Source organism: Epargyreus clarus, unplaced genomic scaffold, assembly GCF_041222505.1.
Source record: "Epargyreus clarus isolate Ecla_fem2 unplaced genomic scaffold, WU_Ecla_fem_2.2 ptg000031l, whole genome shotgun sequence".
NCBI lineage: Eukaryota > Metazoa > Arthropoda > Insecta > Lepidoptera > Hesperiidae > Epargyreus > Epargyreus clarus.
In genome coordinates, this window is record NW_027332236.1 from 4,493,646 (window position 1) to 4,511,206 (window position 17,561).

Below are 17,561 nucleotides of genomic sequence, written 5' to 3' on the forward strand. Positions count from 1 at the left end.
GTTCTAGCATCCGCTACTAAAGGGTGTTTTAGAATGTACTGGTAAATGACTAAAAAATGAATTCGATAACACGACAGACATGAAATATCGTAAAGGTCAAGTCCTTTCACATACCCCGATGATTATGTCAAAATATAAAAGTAGAGAATCAGGGTCAGATTATGTAACTGATATTGTTTCTTTGAAGAATTATGTATTCTCTATTGATATGCATTCATTCAAGTCTTTTTAAAGTACGATTTTAATCTTTTCCGAGATAAACAAATTAAACAATGTTAATAGTTTATCAAATGATACGTATGAATAGGTTTTTCTATTAATTACGAGAATTTAAAAATGTTTAAGGAACCGAGAAATTACCAAAACTTGATTAAGATAGCTTTGAATAAGAATTGAAAGGAAACACAAACCATATCATTCAATTAACCAAACACGTACAATTAAAACATTTGAAAATAAACAATACTGAATGCAATATTACTCCACATGTAACCAAAAACATATTACGTATTCATCCTCATGTATCAAATTTCATCACAGCATTAAGTAATCATCCCGGAGATCCCAGGGCGTTTGCTTCGGGATCCGTCCGTCAGAGGGAGCTAACACGGGCATCCTGTCTGTCTGTCCGAGATAAGATTATACTTAAACACTCAAATGCTTGATTGTTTAATACGAGTTTGTATGGCTTATACTGTTTCCGGTTTATGAAATTTAATCTTATTGTTTTATTACACGTAAAACAGACATTTGTTGCTACAATATAATATTACAAACACTTCTAACTCAGAATTAATTTACGATATGGTAATATGTATGAAGTTATCATAACTGAGGAATCGTATGTTTGCTTTTTTATTAAAATTAAAATATGAAGAATAATTTAAAGGAAATAAAACTTGTCTACAGTTACTAATGTACACGCTATGAAAATTAAACACGTATGAATACCAGAAGTTGGCACCAATTGCATCAGTATCCTTTCTGGAACCGGTCAGAAGATTAAAGGTTGGGAAATGTGTGCTTTACAACAAAATAACTCACTCTGATAATACCCCAAATGATAGGGCGGCTAGGCTCAATGCAGGATTTATCACGTTCGCCACCATAAATTACACCCCATTTGACAGTCCGAAACGCACCTTTCATATTGTTTTTCAAAACAGGTAACACTAAAGAGCGCCGTTCGCGGAACGGCTCGTACAAATCGGCAAATTGTGACGAAAAAATCATTAGAACGTCCCAACAAAGGAAATTGTTTTGTATCCCTGAGACTAGTTTCACAGATATAGAGACACAAAAAAGCGTATTTTGACGTCTAAATAGACTCGTCAGCGCAGGTAGAAGGGCCAGTAACCGACACCTCTCTGCACGGTGAAAGAAATGTCATTAATTTAAACGGACCGAGACCAACACCGCGATTTGTTCAACGCGGAGAAATTTATTCTTTTAATAATTTATAAATTTTCGATATCTGATCGAAGCTCCGATTCTGATCAAGATGTAGAAATATGAATAGCTTTTTTATGATCCCGGTTTTTACGGGAGAAGGATATAATGAAATGCATTTTATTTCTTCTCAGAAGGAGCCAGTTAGTTTTCATAAAAGAATCCAAAACGATTGTAAACCCGTTTCTGGTTTTGAAAACTTTATCAATTCTAAAATTAGTTTCATTGGGAATGATAATGCGGAAACGAGTAATAATAAGGTTGGAGCTTACCTATTGGCAAGAAATAATGGAGAATAAAAAATGAAGCAAAAAGAGTTGGCCTAATACCAATTTTTTTTCGATAAAACACAAGACACTTTTTGCGATGGATAAACAGAAGGCGAGAGCTATGCCCGATTAACTTGAAGGTAATGACTTCATAGAATTGCTAGCGTTGATTTAATGACACAAAAAAGCGCAAACATATTTATTGTAATTTTAATGTTCTGACTTTGAGAATGCCTGAGATTGAGAAATTTCCATATGGCTGCGGACTTGGATGTACTTATATTGTTTAAAAATGGAATTTGGAATTTGGAACAAAACCGAACATGGAAAAATAGAACAGAAATTTCGAGAGAGAGAGAGAGAGTTCGTTTAAAAACTCATCCAGGCCTTTTTAAAGGTTGCGTTACTTCGAAACTTTTAGCATTCATCGAATTTATACCGTTGAAATCTTAAGGCATTATGTCCTAATGGGAACCAACAATAGAGAATTTATTCTACCTGAATGTCTGCTCTTTGGCCCATTGTTCCATTCGGGAACTCGAGTATTTTTTTCAAAACCCTTGTTAGCAAGTCTTCGGATAGATCTCTTGTGGGGACAATAGCAGGTTACATATTTATAAGTGGGTAGGTAGGCGGGGTACAGGTGTTTTGTTTAAAGATTGAACCGATTCTAAAATTGGTCGTTTCTAATCTAAATCAGGATACTACCATTTAAGACACATGTTTTTGGAGTCAATTACACTAACCCCAACAAACACTTTTACATCTTACTTCTTTTAAATAATTATTCACACCTTAAATGTTATTTTTAAATTATTATCTTCTACTTATCATTTCTTATTTTAACAAAAATATCATCATTAAACACAATAAACTTTTATAAGCCATTCATTCCGGAATCAAAAAGATTTACAATTTCACAATAAATGTAGCGTCCATATTTATTCTCATACACACACTTTGTAGTATCATTGAACTTGAGTCCAATAGACTTAACATCAAAACATCATAAAGAAGACAATTTATCATCCACTACAAAGTAACCACGGTTCTAGACACGCATCTAGAATATCAACTGTGAAAACCTATCATCGAATACATGCGCGTTGAAAAGATAATATTACTTTCAAAAGCCTTATTACAAATTATTACATAACTGCCGAGGGCTATCGGGTATAACAATATGCTTAGACAAGTTTTTGCTCAGCATTACCTCACGTTCGATGCTCCATCAAAAGCGAGCACAACAAATAACTTTTTTAACTATAACCAACGAACACCAATTAGTTCTACCCCAGAAAGATGACTCTGTCGACGCTTTTCGAAGTTTTTTCAACGCTCTCTGATTATTTGGAGAAGGTCCGGAATTCGATTCGCTCCTGTATGTTTATTACAACGCTGACTGTACAAATATTTTGTGCCCGTATTTTCTGGTAATGTCACGGCTCTGGCACAATTTCGGATTCTAAGACGCATTTCGAGTAATGTTTATTTTAATTTCATTCATAATGATAGTTTGGAAAATAACAGCGAAAATATCATGAATTTTTAGATGCTCGAAAACGAAATCATATTATAAGAAAGTTTGTGGCCTCTTAGATATAAAATAACCGAAAAGTTATTATAACCTAATAATCTTAATCTTAGTATTGAAATCTATTAATATTTATTTACTTTAATGAAAATTATTACATGCCGATGTTTAGGTATAGATTCAAACACACAAATATTGACGTGAATGATTTTTTCGTTGATATACCTACAAAATATAACGATATTACGATGACATCCATAAAAATAGATAGACTAATAAATAATTCTATCTAACACCAAGCATACCTTTACAAAGGTCCCAAAATATTAGATAGATTTCAGATTAAGATTAATTTCGAAGTAATATCCGTGAGGAAAGTTTCTCTCAATGAATTTATAGAAACAGTTGCACACAAAAAAGTATTTGTAAAGAATCATTTTGAAAACCAACTGACATCAACTGTTTACATTTTTTGTTGTATAGACTAATTTATGGCCCAAAATGCCGTATCGTTTTAATTAACGAGTATTTTGTATACAATAATAAAACATGAACAAATGAGTTTTATTGGCGCTAAATTATCATGAATGCGTTAATTTGGCTAGAAAGTTGAAGAAAATTGAAAGGCTTTGAAATCAAATGATAAAAGGAGATTTTCGTGGGAATGAAGAGAAATATCACAGTAGACAGTGCAAAGATGGCATTACATAATTAATTCAAACACATAAAATAAAAATAAAAGTATAAACATTCGACAAACCATAAACACAATATGAATCAGATCATCTAAATGCTTAATATGGATGACTTCAAACGTATTTTGAAACATTTTGAAAAAGTCTCAGGTACAGTACTTATAATGTTCCTTTATCAAATTATAATTCATTTCCATTACGCATTAAATTTACTTAGGTAGGTACATAAAAATATCTAGATTTCGAATATCGGAACTCAAGAGTAGTATATATTTGGAAATTTCATATCAGTAATCAGCCTCGATTTATAATAATATTACCAGTAAATAGAACACCGCTTTTTAAAAATTTTATCTGTCTTTTTCTATCTATTGCTCTATGTTCATAAAAACCGATTTAAGAATCAGTTCAAACGACTTTTCATATGAGTAATTACAATAGATTAGACATTTACATATAGGCCACTTTTTACTCCAAAACTGTATCTAAAACTGGTATTATCCGGTTTACTATTCACAAATAACGCAATATCGTGTTAACATGAAATAAGTGTGAATTGTTTGGTACAAATCATTAATAAATCATCGACGCCTACATACAAAGCAGTGCTACTGTCTAATGATACTGTGGGTGGTTTGATTCTATCTGCTTGTGTACAATTGCTCAATTTGAATTCAGAAACTGACTATATGAAAGCTATAATTTTATTAGTAGGAAACCATTAAGTTTATTATTAATTCTCAAGGGATTTTAATTTTTCATAGTAACCATTTTTGCTTAAACCGTAACAATAGATAATAATCGAATGGTTTGGTTTATGGTTTCACTTACTTTAAGGTACTTTTCAATACCAATCGTGTGAGTTGTCATTCCATGTGCTTATTTAAAATGATATCAATTACAAATTTTATAAGGATACTTAAACGTTCTTCATAAAGTTTTAATCAGCGCGGTGGACTATGATCTAAATCTTCCTCATTACACGCTTTATATTAGCTTCACTTGTATGTTTGTCAGTAACTCCGTTGTTCAGTAGAAAGAGATACATACAGATCAACATACATCCTTATCTTACCCTGCATGTATGAAAGAATGAAATAGATTATACTTATCTACTTTTTAGTTGAAAGGTATTCTATTTCATTCTTTCTTATTTATCTTATTTTAGTTTATTATTAAAGCGTGTTTTTTAGTTCTTTGAACTATATTTATTTTGTGTAGAAAATTCTACGAAATTGGAACTATAATAGATTGAAACCTAAAAATACTCGTAGTTTGAAAAGTCAAAACCTGGAAAGAGTCAAGCTCTTTGTAAATTTAGTCTTATTCTTATAATCTGATTCAATTTTCACCCAAAAATATAGACCAGAAAATAATAACTCTTTGTATTGTTAATAAGTTTTACATAAGCTCTGAACAACATTAACGTGTTAAGCAGGCAGACAAAGACTTCAATCATTTGTAAGATTTTACATATCTACTCGTATAAAAATCCAGAAGTACCAGGCTCACATAAAGCTAAACACAAAAACTGTTCCATTCCATTCATTTGTCAACCCACAGAAACGTTTGACCAGAAATTCATAGTAAAATTACAATAGGCTTTACTAAGTATATTGAACTGCACGTACCAGGACAACATAAAACCGAGGCTCCACGACAGCGCTGTTCGCTCCCAATGTCTTCATCTAAGGCCGTGACCGCGCTTGACCCGCGACCAGTTCCCGAGATAGCTCGACCAAATAACGAAACGACTTAGCGATATCGGCGAAATTATAATGCCCTTTATTCATGAACTAACGATTTAATATCGATCCAGTTTTTTTAATCGCAGTATAATTTATGTATTTAGGCGCATCAAAGTACCCGACGAAATCTGAAAGCTATGCATATTATGCTATCTGATTTGTGGTTTTAACGTGTGGTAAGTTGTTACACGAGGCGTTTCAACTTAGCGAGAGTAGTGCATCTATCGCAGACTTCAGGTAGGTTTTCAGTTTCAATATTGAATAAAATGTATTTACAATTTAGAAGTAATTAATAGAATTTTACTTACACTCTTTATGTTTTCTTTCGTAACTGTAATAAAGCACTCAAATCCTGTGTATTTATTACACTGTAAAGTATTTATCTATACTAATATTATAAAGAGGAAAACTTTGTTTGTTTGTTTGGTTGTAATGAATAGGCTCAAAAATTACTGGACCGATTTTAAAAATTCTTTCACCATTCGAAAGCTACATTATCCACGAGTAACATAGGCTATATTTTGTATGAAATATATTTAATAATTAGATTTTGAGGCGGTACAAAGTTTGCCGGGTCAGCTAGTTATTTAATATAAGTATGAAAAGAACTGGTGTACACTTATGCACACTAAATTAACTATTTATTGATATTATTACCAAATGTTAAATCCCATATACGGGGTATTAACAAAATAATATCACTAAAATGTACAAATATATAGAAATACATTATTTCTTACAAATTACATTTTAAAGACAAAAGTCAAGTACTAATCCAGCCGACGTTAGTATAATATTCACTGACATTTTTGGATTCCTAACAACCATGTCGCAGCAACTTAAAATTTAATTAAAAACTCAAAACCAGTGGAAAACATTACAATGTTATTGGGTACCATAATTGAGTGTCACAGAGTCAAAAAATTCAAAGCAGCCAGCATTTTATTTTTTTATTTTATATCTTTGTTTTTATTTTTAATCTGTACCCAATCAGATCTGGCCCTTAAAGTTTGTACTGATAATTTTTACATATTTATTAGTCATCGGCCTTAAATTCCTTTTCTGATCTTATCCTAAGATTATTCTTAAACTTGTAACGTTTCAAGATGGTTTTTGTTCGCGATCAATCAATGTTTTCTGTTAAGTGGGACGTGGGTCCAAAACAAAGGGTTTATAAATGCAATTCATTAATAATGATCATTTTTAAATGTTTTAAACACATTGTTTCGTAAATAAGTTGTATTGTTTTAAAATCTCACAGTTACGAATCATTGCTGGTAGAAACAGTGGTTTCTACCAGCAATGATTCGTAAGACTCTTTACCAGTAAATATTTTTTTCATACGTATAAGTACGTCTACTGGTGGTAGAAACTTCAACGCTAACGATCACAGTATCTATCTACTATAGGTACTAATTTTAAGTGCTGTTGTGTTCTGGTTTAAAGTTGAACACTAGGCTTTCTAAATTAGACTTTAGGAGTAGCAATGCGTCTTTGAGCGATCTCAGGTATAACTTAGATCCCATTGAGGGTTGATTCTTAAAGCCCTTAGCCTTAAATCAGTGCCAATACTGATCATAACTTTTATAAAAGTATACTCGTATATATGTTACAAGCGTATTTAACATATCTGTCCACGAAGTTGCTTATTCTACTTATCTTTTCTTATAATGCCGTTTGTATTTTTGTATGGATCTACAGTTTGACATTTGGACGACTCTCTGTAATAACATCTCTTTCTATAAAACTTATATGAATAAGAGAGAAAATTACAAAAATCTAAATTGGAAAGCTAAATTCCAGAACTATTCTATCGGTAAATCTCGGAGCGCCGCGGGAAGAAACCCACAGAAACGTATAGTTTTGGTAATTGCTTAATCAAGCCGATTGATCATCAATAGAACGATCGACCCGTCTTGAGTCGACGACCCGCAACATAGAGTTAGGAATGATTTAGACTTGTATAGATAATAAGGTATATTACGATTGACTTTTTTATTGAAGTAGTGAATGATGCATACAGATGACCTGGTTATAAGGGATCACTAAATATCAAGTAGGATTGAAGTTGTATCTAATAGATTCAGTTGTATTTCTACCGCCAAAACTTTCTGTCGCCCCTCGAGTTGCAATGGTAACCATAACGGTTTTACTGAAGATAAAAAGATATGTTGCTACAATTTAGGGCTAAATTGGAGAGCCTCAAATTAAAATATTTTCTATTGCATATTGGACAGCACTTGACATTTCCTTTATCGGGCTCATTTGTGCCTATTTAGGTATGACATTGATACCTTTGAAGTCGATCGGCCCAACGAAACAACTCAACAATTAATAACAAATTTAGTTGTACCTAACTGTCATTTAAATATTTAAACAAGCGATAATTTTAAGTCACTGAAAAAGTTAAAAAATATTACCATTCGATTACCATCGCCTCTAACAGTAAGCATGTCTATAGGCACCAATTTTGCGCCACAAACAAATCATAGCCCAGCCGCCTATTTGAGCCTATATGCGCGTGATCGCCGATGCAATGAAATGCTTTAATGAATTACATTGTGTTCTTTGCTTATATCTTGCCTATATTTATGTTACGTGCCTATATTTTTACTCTTACTAAATTTACTATTTAGATAGTTATACTTGCTGCCATAGATTATTTCATAAATGGTGAATCAGAATCCAAATTTAAAAAATCAAAAGAACAGTAAAGAAGTTCTGAATAGAAAACTGCTTACCATTGTTCAATGTACTCAAAACATAGACGAGATAATCAAACAGACTCCTAATGCAACACAAGCGCCATCTACGATAACAGTCAATTGTGTTCACTGTAGATATCTCAATCTTATATCTTTGGTAGCACCATCGCTGTACTTATTTCTGAATGTAATTAGAAAGCCTTAACTTGTGTACGTAAAATTAGTTGGAATTGTAATGATTAAAACACATTTTTTTAAATCTTCGCTAAACGTTTTCTTTATCTTATATTATTTAACATGAATTTTATTGTATTGTTGTATTCATTGTATGTACTTTTATTGTACTGATTTTTTATTAATAACGGCAATTGAATATTTATACTCGTTGACTTCGTTGCTGGGACTTCGTATTAGCCAGAACGAATATAGTGTAACTGACAATAAGTGACATCAAACACATTTCATTTTAGGAGTCCATTCAGTTACTTTCTCTCAGACAAAGACCCATCCCTACATAATGCAGATCTAAACAAATCATTCAGCATTCGTGATCGAGTCCACAAGTTCGTGATGTTGTATGAATTATGACATTGCGCTGAAGTGTTGTACCGTGTCCATTGAGATATGTACCTACATGTACAGCGTATGTGTACAATGCAACAATTGTCTGTTGCCCGTGGTTTGTCTACAAGGACTGAATTATATATAATACAGCCAAAATAAAATGCCACCCTTTGTGGTACGACTCCAGAGGCACCACCACCACACTTATTTCAAGCGTGAAGCATTTTGCGTTTCACTGGGAAAGTTAGAAACGGTAGAATCAAATCAAATCATTTTTTTTTTCAAAATAGGCTCTTTACAAAACACTTTTTTAATGTAATTAAATCTATCGCCACTTCACAGAGTGAACCACACACCACACTTCGTTATAGAGAAGCGGCGAAAGGAACTCCATAACACAATTATAGTGACTCTACCACCTTTCAAAACCCTCGTCTACCGAATCGTATTCTAATTGAGGAGAGGCCTCAGAAATGGAATATAAAAAGTGATGCACGTGTCGAAGCTGTCAAAATCCGTAAATCTAAAAAAACGAATATGCAAAATGAAGTCCTAGATATATACAGGTATATTTGTGTATATAGTACCTTATGTTAACAAAAGCGAATATGAATTTGGCTGTTTGAATTAAATATAACTACTGAGTTTCTAACGTAATTCCCGTAATGACGTTTTATTGTTTTCTTTCTGAGAACACCAACATCTAGGAGACGATAAATAGATTTACATATCTGACTAAACCTAAGAAAAATACATTATTATTAATTTTAACATTAAAATCATGCACACGGATAAATTTTAACTACACTTCAAAAGTAACAACGCTTCTATGGCCGACCTTAGGTTTTTTTATATTAAACCTAACGATAAGGCAGACGGGCTACTTGGTGGAAAGCAGTCACCGTCGCCTATGGACATTTGCAACACCAGAGGAGTCGCCAATGCATCGCCAGCTTTGAAGGAGAACTCTTTTACACCCCTCTTGAAAAGCCCCATAACATAGCCCAGAGGGATTACCTCAGGAGGAAGTTCCACGTTATGCACGTACACGGTAAAATGATCGTGAGGACTTATTTTCTATTAAGAATTACGTATTCACACAAACTCAAGACTGAACTGGACTGCATACACATTTGTTACATCAATATATATACCTAAAAGTAGGTACAAATGTAGTTATATTCACCAACGTCAAATAAGAAATAGCAGCGCAAAATTAATTATATTTAATGGTTGACTGGCTGACAGTCAGATAGTAGTAGTTATTGAGATAGCGAGTAGTTATTAAGCAGTCTGTGCTCATGAGTTAAGTTTATGGCATGAAACAGACGCGATATTAATGTACAGATACTGTTTAATGTATTACGCTGATTGCTAGGGTTTGTCGTTTTAATTTAGGTTTAGTTTTTGTTTATAGTATAGAAATAGCAAAGGAGGATGAGTCGAGTTGGTTTTACCATAGTTAAGAAGTAGTTCTTTCTTTACTATGGTTTTACCCACTGCCCATCTGTAATCAACTCCAGATATTATTGGAGCACTTATGTTGGCTACAAGTGTGTCACCACCGCTGAGGACTAAGTTGGAGCGCCTCGGGCAAAAATGGTTCCATTACCACACCTTAAAAAGCGAAACAAAGCAGCGATTTAGACTGCTGTTATTTTTTTATATAATATAGTAGTAGCAGACGAGCATGCCTCGGAAAAGTCTGTTTCCCTTACCACACCCTTCAAAACGGAATAAAGCAGCGCCTAACACTGCTGTTATTAGGTAGGAATAGATGTAGCGGTGGTGCTTCCAGAGTCAAACCACAAAGGTTCTACGTTTGTATAAGTATTTCTTCTAGGTCTACCAGGACGATAGTACAAGCTGCCATTTTAATTTAACTATGAACAATGATTTCTTTTACTTTTTGACACAAAAATATGACGCTAAAGTCATTTTTAACTGTGCTGTCTTAAGTAAGTGTTGTTTTCTTGATTTATTAGCAAAGTAGGGAAATATTTACGTTTTATATTATATTTTCTAAACACCTTTTCTGTTTAGAAGGATTAGAAGGAGCAAATTAAACATAAAAGTTTACTGTGTATATTATATTCACTATAAATACAAGAAAACATACTCGACGTTTTTTCAAATAAATCATTCGTAATTATAACATACAAAGATTTAAAAACTGAATGTGGAAATACATTTATACCTCAAAAGATAAAGTTAACGCTAACAATAATATAGACTTTAGACTGCCACGTAAGTGGTAACAGTTATCAAGAGGTTAATTTACTCGTTAAATTAATGTACCGGAACATTAAAATATTTTCGCCTTATTTAAGCGGCTCGCACACTTAGCAATAATTAATTGACTACTAGCGTCATCACTTACTAAATTATTAGGAAGTCGATTTGACAGAGTTGATTTGTTGTGTAAATACCACTATATTTACAATACTCACAAGTATTGTAGCCAATTTTAAGGCTAAATTATAACCTAAACCCCTTATCAACAATCAATTATTAACAATTACCTATTTTGAATCTTATTTTCAGACATTCATAATAATAATTACTTACTTATGGTAAATTAATTGCTCTATTATGGTTTATTTAAACGATAGAAGCAATATATTCAATTAAATTTATCGAAGTCGGGAGACTATTCCATAAGAAGCACTAATATGATATACATTGTCATAGTTAGTCCGATCTGAAGTTGTTGCGAGCAGGTGTAGTCATACAATTTACTATGGCGACGCGATTCATTTCTATGTTCAGAGTGGACTAGCAGTTTTACGCGGACTACAGCTAAGTATGTAATGTTCGTTTCATTTTTTGGCTCACCCTTCAATCTAAACGGCTTCACGGATATTAACATAATATGAGTAGTTAGATTAATCTTAAATGTAGGAGTAACATAGGGTATATTTTTAAGCAGTCTGATTTGTTTTTTTATAATAATTACGTACATTTATATAAAACGAAAATAGCGTAGATTCCATTTGATGGTAAGAAGTTACTACCACATCTGGCCTTTTATAATCAACTTTATGTATAACAGACATTTTTGTAGGGTCCTACGGGTTTAGTGGAGGAACTATATTCGTTCTTAGTGCAATATGTGCTATAATTTTAGCAATAGTGTGTGAAGCGCCTAATGTGTTAATAAGATCATTTACCGTCGGTGTTTTGTGATAATTCTAAATTAAGTTGCAATAGAAAATAAGTACAACATATTTCGTTGAAATATTTTATGGATACTTCATTTTAAGATCTCGCACTTAATTCCATAAATTAAAGTATTTATGTTAACCACTCACTTACATTGTAAAATTTAAAATATTTCTTAATAATATTCTTGCATACTAACATTTAAATAACGCATACCTTTAACGCATAGATACAGAAAACTGAAATTTTGCTTTACGACTCTCATGGGCATTTTTTGTGCATATTTTTTTTTATAATATAGGAATAGCAGACGAGCATGCAGTCCACCTACTGCCGTGTAGGTGGACTGCATGCTCGTCTGTAAGTGAGTAGTAAGTGTAGTAAGTGGCTAGTGCCGCCCATGGACATCTGGTCAGATAGGGTCAGATATTCCTACCTAAGGTCGGCCACAGATGCGCCGCTACCCCTGAGGACTAAGCTGGAACGCCTCGGAAAAGTCTGTCTCCCTTACCACACCCTTCAAACCGGAACACAGCAGCCTAACACTGCTGTTATTAGATAGAAATAGCGGTGGTGCCGCCGGAGTCGAACCACAAAGGGTTCTACCACCTTAAAAATATTATAATATTTCTTTGTGTAATGATAACGTAAACGGACATTAAGAATGTATGTAAAATACATCCCAAGGGTTAAATACAAGATAAAAAGTTATTTTGTTGCAACTTATTTTTTATAAAACTAACAAAACATTATAAACAAATAAATTCTTAATTAATTATGCGGGTACATTTTACAGTCGGTACCACACCCTAAAGGGTTTAATAAATTCCTTATGGGTATAGGGTTTGATTGTTACCCAAATAGATGTCCAAGTAGTTATTTACATCTTTGTACTAGTACAACAAAATTTAGTAGTTGCCAAAGTGAGAATAAATACATTATTTATTTACCTACATATATCATTTGTATTTACATTTATTAGAACTAACCTATAAATCTTTGAAATGTTAACGTTACAGGTACTAATATTTAGTGCAACTACATGCTTATTTATCTTTTACAGAACAAGTGGATATTATTATTGAAAAATAACTAATAGGGGTCCGGTAGGAACACATTATAGTTAGTGGTATCTATATATTTATATTTGATGGCATCTATTTGATGGTAACTGACCACTGCCGCCCAATGACAACTGTATTTAACCCGTCTGTCACAGTTGCGTTACTACCCCTAATAACTAAGTAGGTCTCATGTATTTGCTTCATTATAATAAATACTTACACTATACTAACTTAATTCAGTCTATTTCGTCTTAAGATAAAAAACTATTCGTATCAACATGTACTTAACATATCTATAAAAAATATAATAAAACAACCAAAGCCAGGTCTAATCGCTAGTCTCTTTGTTAGCAGGTAATACAAGAATAATATGCATCGCAGATAATAGTTTCCTCCATCCGGCCTGAAATAAATATCTGGCCGTCTATCTTGAATACTAACATGTTAACTAATAAAAATGCACTACCGACAATGCGAAGTGATAAATAAAAATTCCCGCAATTCCCGGGAAAGACGAAGAACGTGACTGAACTGCGACAGGCTCCCCGCCGTTGGGACTGCTTTGTTTTTAAAACTTACAAAAAGTTAGACCCTGGTTCTGACCAGGGCAGGTACAAAATACACCCGCCACGGCCACATGTTTGGAACTTGCTAAAACGAAAAGTTGTCACTTGACTCAAAAAGACGAATCCAACCAACCACCGACGGGACGAATTCCAAAAAAGTTGCGGTCCAAGTGTAAATTTCGGTTTTACAAACATTACTAGAATAATTAATTCTAAACAGTTGGCATTTGTTTTGATTTGTTAATGAGCAAAGTAAATTATAATTATAATGAAGGGTATATTGAAAGTGACTTACGGAGATACGTTGAATTGTCAGGTCATCTCGTGTCAAACTATATTGCAGCGGCAGCAATCCATTTCCATAATAATAAATACAACACAGAACACATGTACGCACTTGTCAAATTAATTAAACAAACAAATTAACACTGTACAAAATTCGATGCGAACTTTCAGTCACCAGAACACCCACTGATAGTTTAAAGTCACAGTTTTCGTTGATAAAAAATATAACAGCGATTGTTTATGAATAATTTAAAATAAAATGTCGTGACGTCCGTCGCCCGCGCGGTTCGAACCGATATAGCAAAGGCGGGAGGACATAGCTGGAACGCGCCGCCGGCGATTTCATCTCAATCTCGCCCGTCGAAACGAGACAGTAACATGACAATAAACGATTGTAACACGTCAAGAGCGAAAGGGACGGCTGTTTTCTCATTATGCGCGCGTCGAGCCTGACATTTCAATCTCGCCGTCCCACTCACACGCGGAGTTATTTCCGTACAAGTTATATGCGGGCGTATTTGTGCTGCGTCCCGCTCTGGCGCGGATAGTGCTAACCAGATAATGTCTTAATCGCATTTTCTTAGCGCTATGCTGACTGATGCACTAACATAAACAATGATAATTCATGGATTTGCATGGGCGATAAAAGGTTTTTAATGAGTCAACTTTGATGGGTTGGAACGCACGTACATAATTGGTGGGAGGTCTACTAAGTAAGTAGGTATTTAAGGTGTCGTAATTATACTTGATAGCTAGATAGGTATGGGCAGTACAACTACGGTACAACTATGAATTATGTTTATTCTCAGGTGGTGCAGGTTTTAATACATATTTACTATTTGTAGGACATGAGAAGTAACTTAATAATAGGTTTACCTACTATTATTTCACTTTTAATCCAAATAAAACAAATTCAAAAACCCTTGGAAGTACTACCTGTGTAAGCACTACCTTAGTTAATACTGAAAATACACTATTAACATAAATAATAACATTTTAAAATAAACATTTCTGTTGATTCAAAATCACATATATTTACACATAATATTTTAGTTTCATTAGTAGTTTCTCTACTAAATAAAAAGGTTAGTTTTAGATATGAATTTGTTAAATGGAAATATATTATTTATAATAGCATTGTCATAAAGCAAATAAGCTAGCTTTGAACAAATTTAACACTAAGTTTAAGCTAATATTCATTTAACAAGGTAGGGGGAGTCCGGGAGAGATTACCCGCCTTCCACTAAAATGCTCATAAATCTTTCCATTCTTACAAAATTGCTATTTCTATAGATTGTATCTGAAGCCTCATTATTTATCTATATTTTCTTATAAGAAAGTTTAATATATTATTAATAGTTTATGAGTAATTAACGATTTCTACCAAATTGACATTCGGCTAATATCTCCCGCCTGGGTGGGAGACTTGACCCTCCAACTAGGGAGCCTTTACCCGGGTTTAAAAATAGGCAAAATGATTATTGAAAATTGTAATTCTACAAATATTGTAATTCTACATAATACAAATTGAATCATAAGAATATGGTACATAATGTTACATAGTAAATGAGGACACGAACAAGGTACTTTGGGCATCTTTGATATATATATATACATTGAGATTCCTCCTCGGCCAAAATTGATGGTGAATTGGCCCTAGACGTTTCATTTATGAATACTGATGCTGATGTTGAAGGCTCTGATTGACGTTGTACAATAAATGTTGAATGTAATTCGATAGTGGTCACATTTGGAGGTAGTTCTGCAGCTACTGAGAGTTAAGAAATCGAAGAAACATCTTGCTCACTAGTCACTTCACTAGTCATTCCTCTATCTGTTACCGCGTAGCATAAAAAGTCTTCATCTGTAAAGGTGTCGGGGTTAAACTTATCCCAGTTTTTCAAAATCCACTCAAAATATTGGATTAGCTAATAGTCTACGACATAATAGTTCTTACAAATCTGGGTATATTGTAGATCGTAACAGTTCGTCCTGGGTTACTTATCATCCAATTATTCATGGCTGAGTTATATCTAGTCTTGAAAGATGAATAAATGGCAACATGTTTGTAATGGGGTGGGAAAGTCAGCAAAGTTACTCCATTTGATTTTGCGTATTTCACGACTTCAATAATGACTTTCGTGGTTGTCGAGGATAAACAGAACACGATTTTGAAGAGACGCGTTGGAATATTTCACAAAATGCTCCCTAAATTTGACAAAATCTTGTTGGTTTGAGGTTTTCAAAGAAATCAGTAACGCTTTTTTTATTAAAGCTGATTTGGATAAACTTGTTGCTTATCAATATCGCCTAAAACATTTCTTATTACTGACAAATATAAATTACTTCTGTTTCTATCTGTTTCTTTTTTCTTATATTTGAAAGACTTTTTGGATGATTATCTGAAATAAAATAAAAAAATATTGCGGGAGAAACGAGACTGATAGCGGGAGAGATTACCCTGGGTAAGGTCTCCTCCCAACGCCGGGGTAATGTCTCCCACCCCACGCCAAGCTGTCTGTTATTAAATTTTTATAAAAAACTATGACACCTAAGTACAAGCTGTCTGCCGTAAATGTTACTAGGATATTATCACTTACGATGTATATAAATGACGTGCTGAAATTTATTCACAGTAAACAATATAAATCAAATATAGAAAATTGAAAAAAGTTACTTTCCGGGCACGAAAACGTATTATAATTTCTCACTTCTAAACCAAACTGCCGATTGCAACGGCATCGCGTAAGCGAGGTGGGGGGCGCCTATGGAGTTTAAGAAATTTAACAACGTCGCAATATCTAGTTCTACAAAGGTTCTATGAGCAGTGGCTAATATCTCCCACCTGCTAAACTCTCCCGGACTCCCCCTACACTAAACTTTGTATTAGACCGCTACGTACTGTTTATCTTAAAATATAGGTACAATAAAATATAATAATAATATAAGCATATTTTTAAATTGTACTTCTTAAGTTGTTTGAAGTGTGTAGGTATGTGGTAACATATCACATACATTTACATAATAATTACTAAGAGCTGCTCATAGACATTAATTACATAAAAGAAGAAGTTATTTCATCACTATTACAAGTGGGTTGTTACTTTTAGAACTAAGTTAGTAAACTTCATTTATTTCAAAGCGCGATTACAAACTTAGAAATTGCTATTCAGAGAATTTTATCCCCGGCCAAACAGATCTGAATTACCTTTGTATTTATTTTTTCTAATTGTCTTAAATTGTAAATTCCCTGATTGTAAAAAATACAATTCAGGGAATATGACTGTGTAGTAAGACAATTTAGAAAGCTTTATGCGTTTATTATTCTATTACCAAAATTTTATTATGTAACAACCCATACGCTTCAACTTCAATTACATAACTAGCAAATATGTATATCAAATTAATGAAATATACGTAATTATACATAAAGATCTATAAAGCTTTATCCTAATTAAGCTAGAAATATATTATGTAGCGATACGAATGCACCAACTAATGATCTGTTTGTTAAGTGGCG

The 17,561-nt window shown here is 33.2% G+C and overlaps 1 protein-coding gene across 3 annotated transcripts in view; it reads right to left on the reverse strand.

Annotated features, from left to right (window-relative positions):
• ci (transcriptional activator cubitus interruptus) overlaps positions 1-14,347 on the reverse strand; it is a 130,284-nt gene extending 115,937 nt beyond the window's left edge. For all 3 annotated transcript variants that reach the window (XM_073089656.1, XM_073089657.1, XM_073089655.1), the window contains exon 1: positions 14,052-14,347. The gene's annotated coding sequence lies outside the window, so the exon portion shown is untranslated. The remainder of the gene's footprint in view (positions 1-14,051) is intronic.
• Between the last annotated feature and the right edge of the window lie 3,214 nt (positions 14,348-17,561).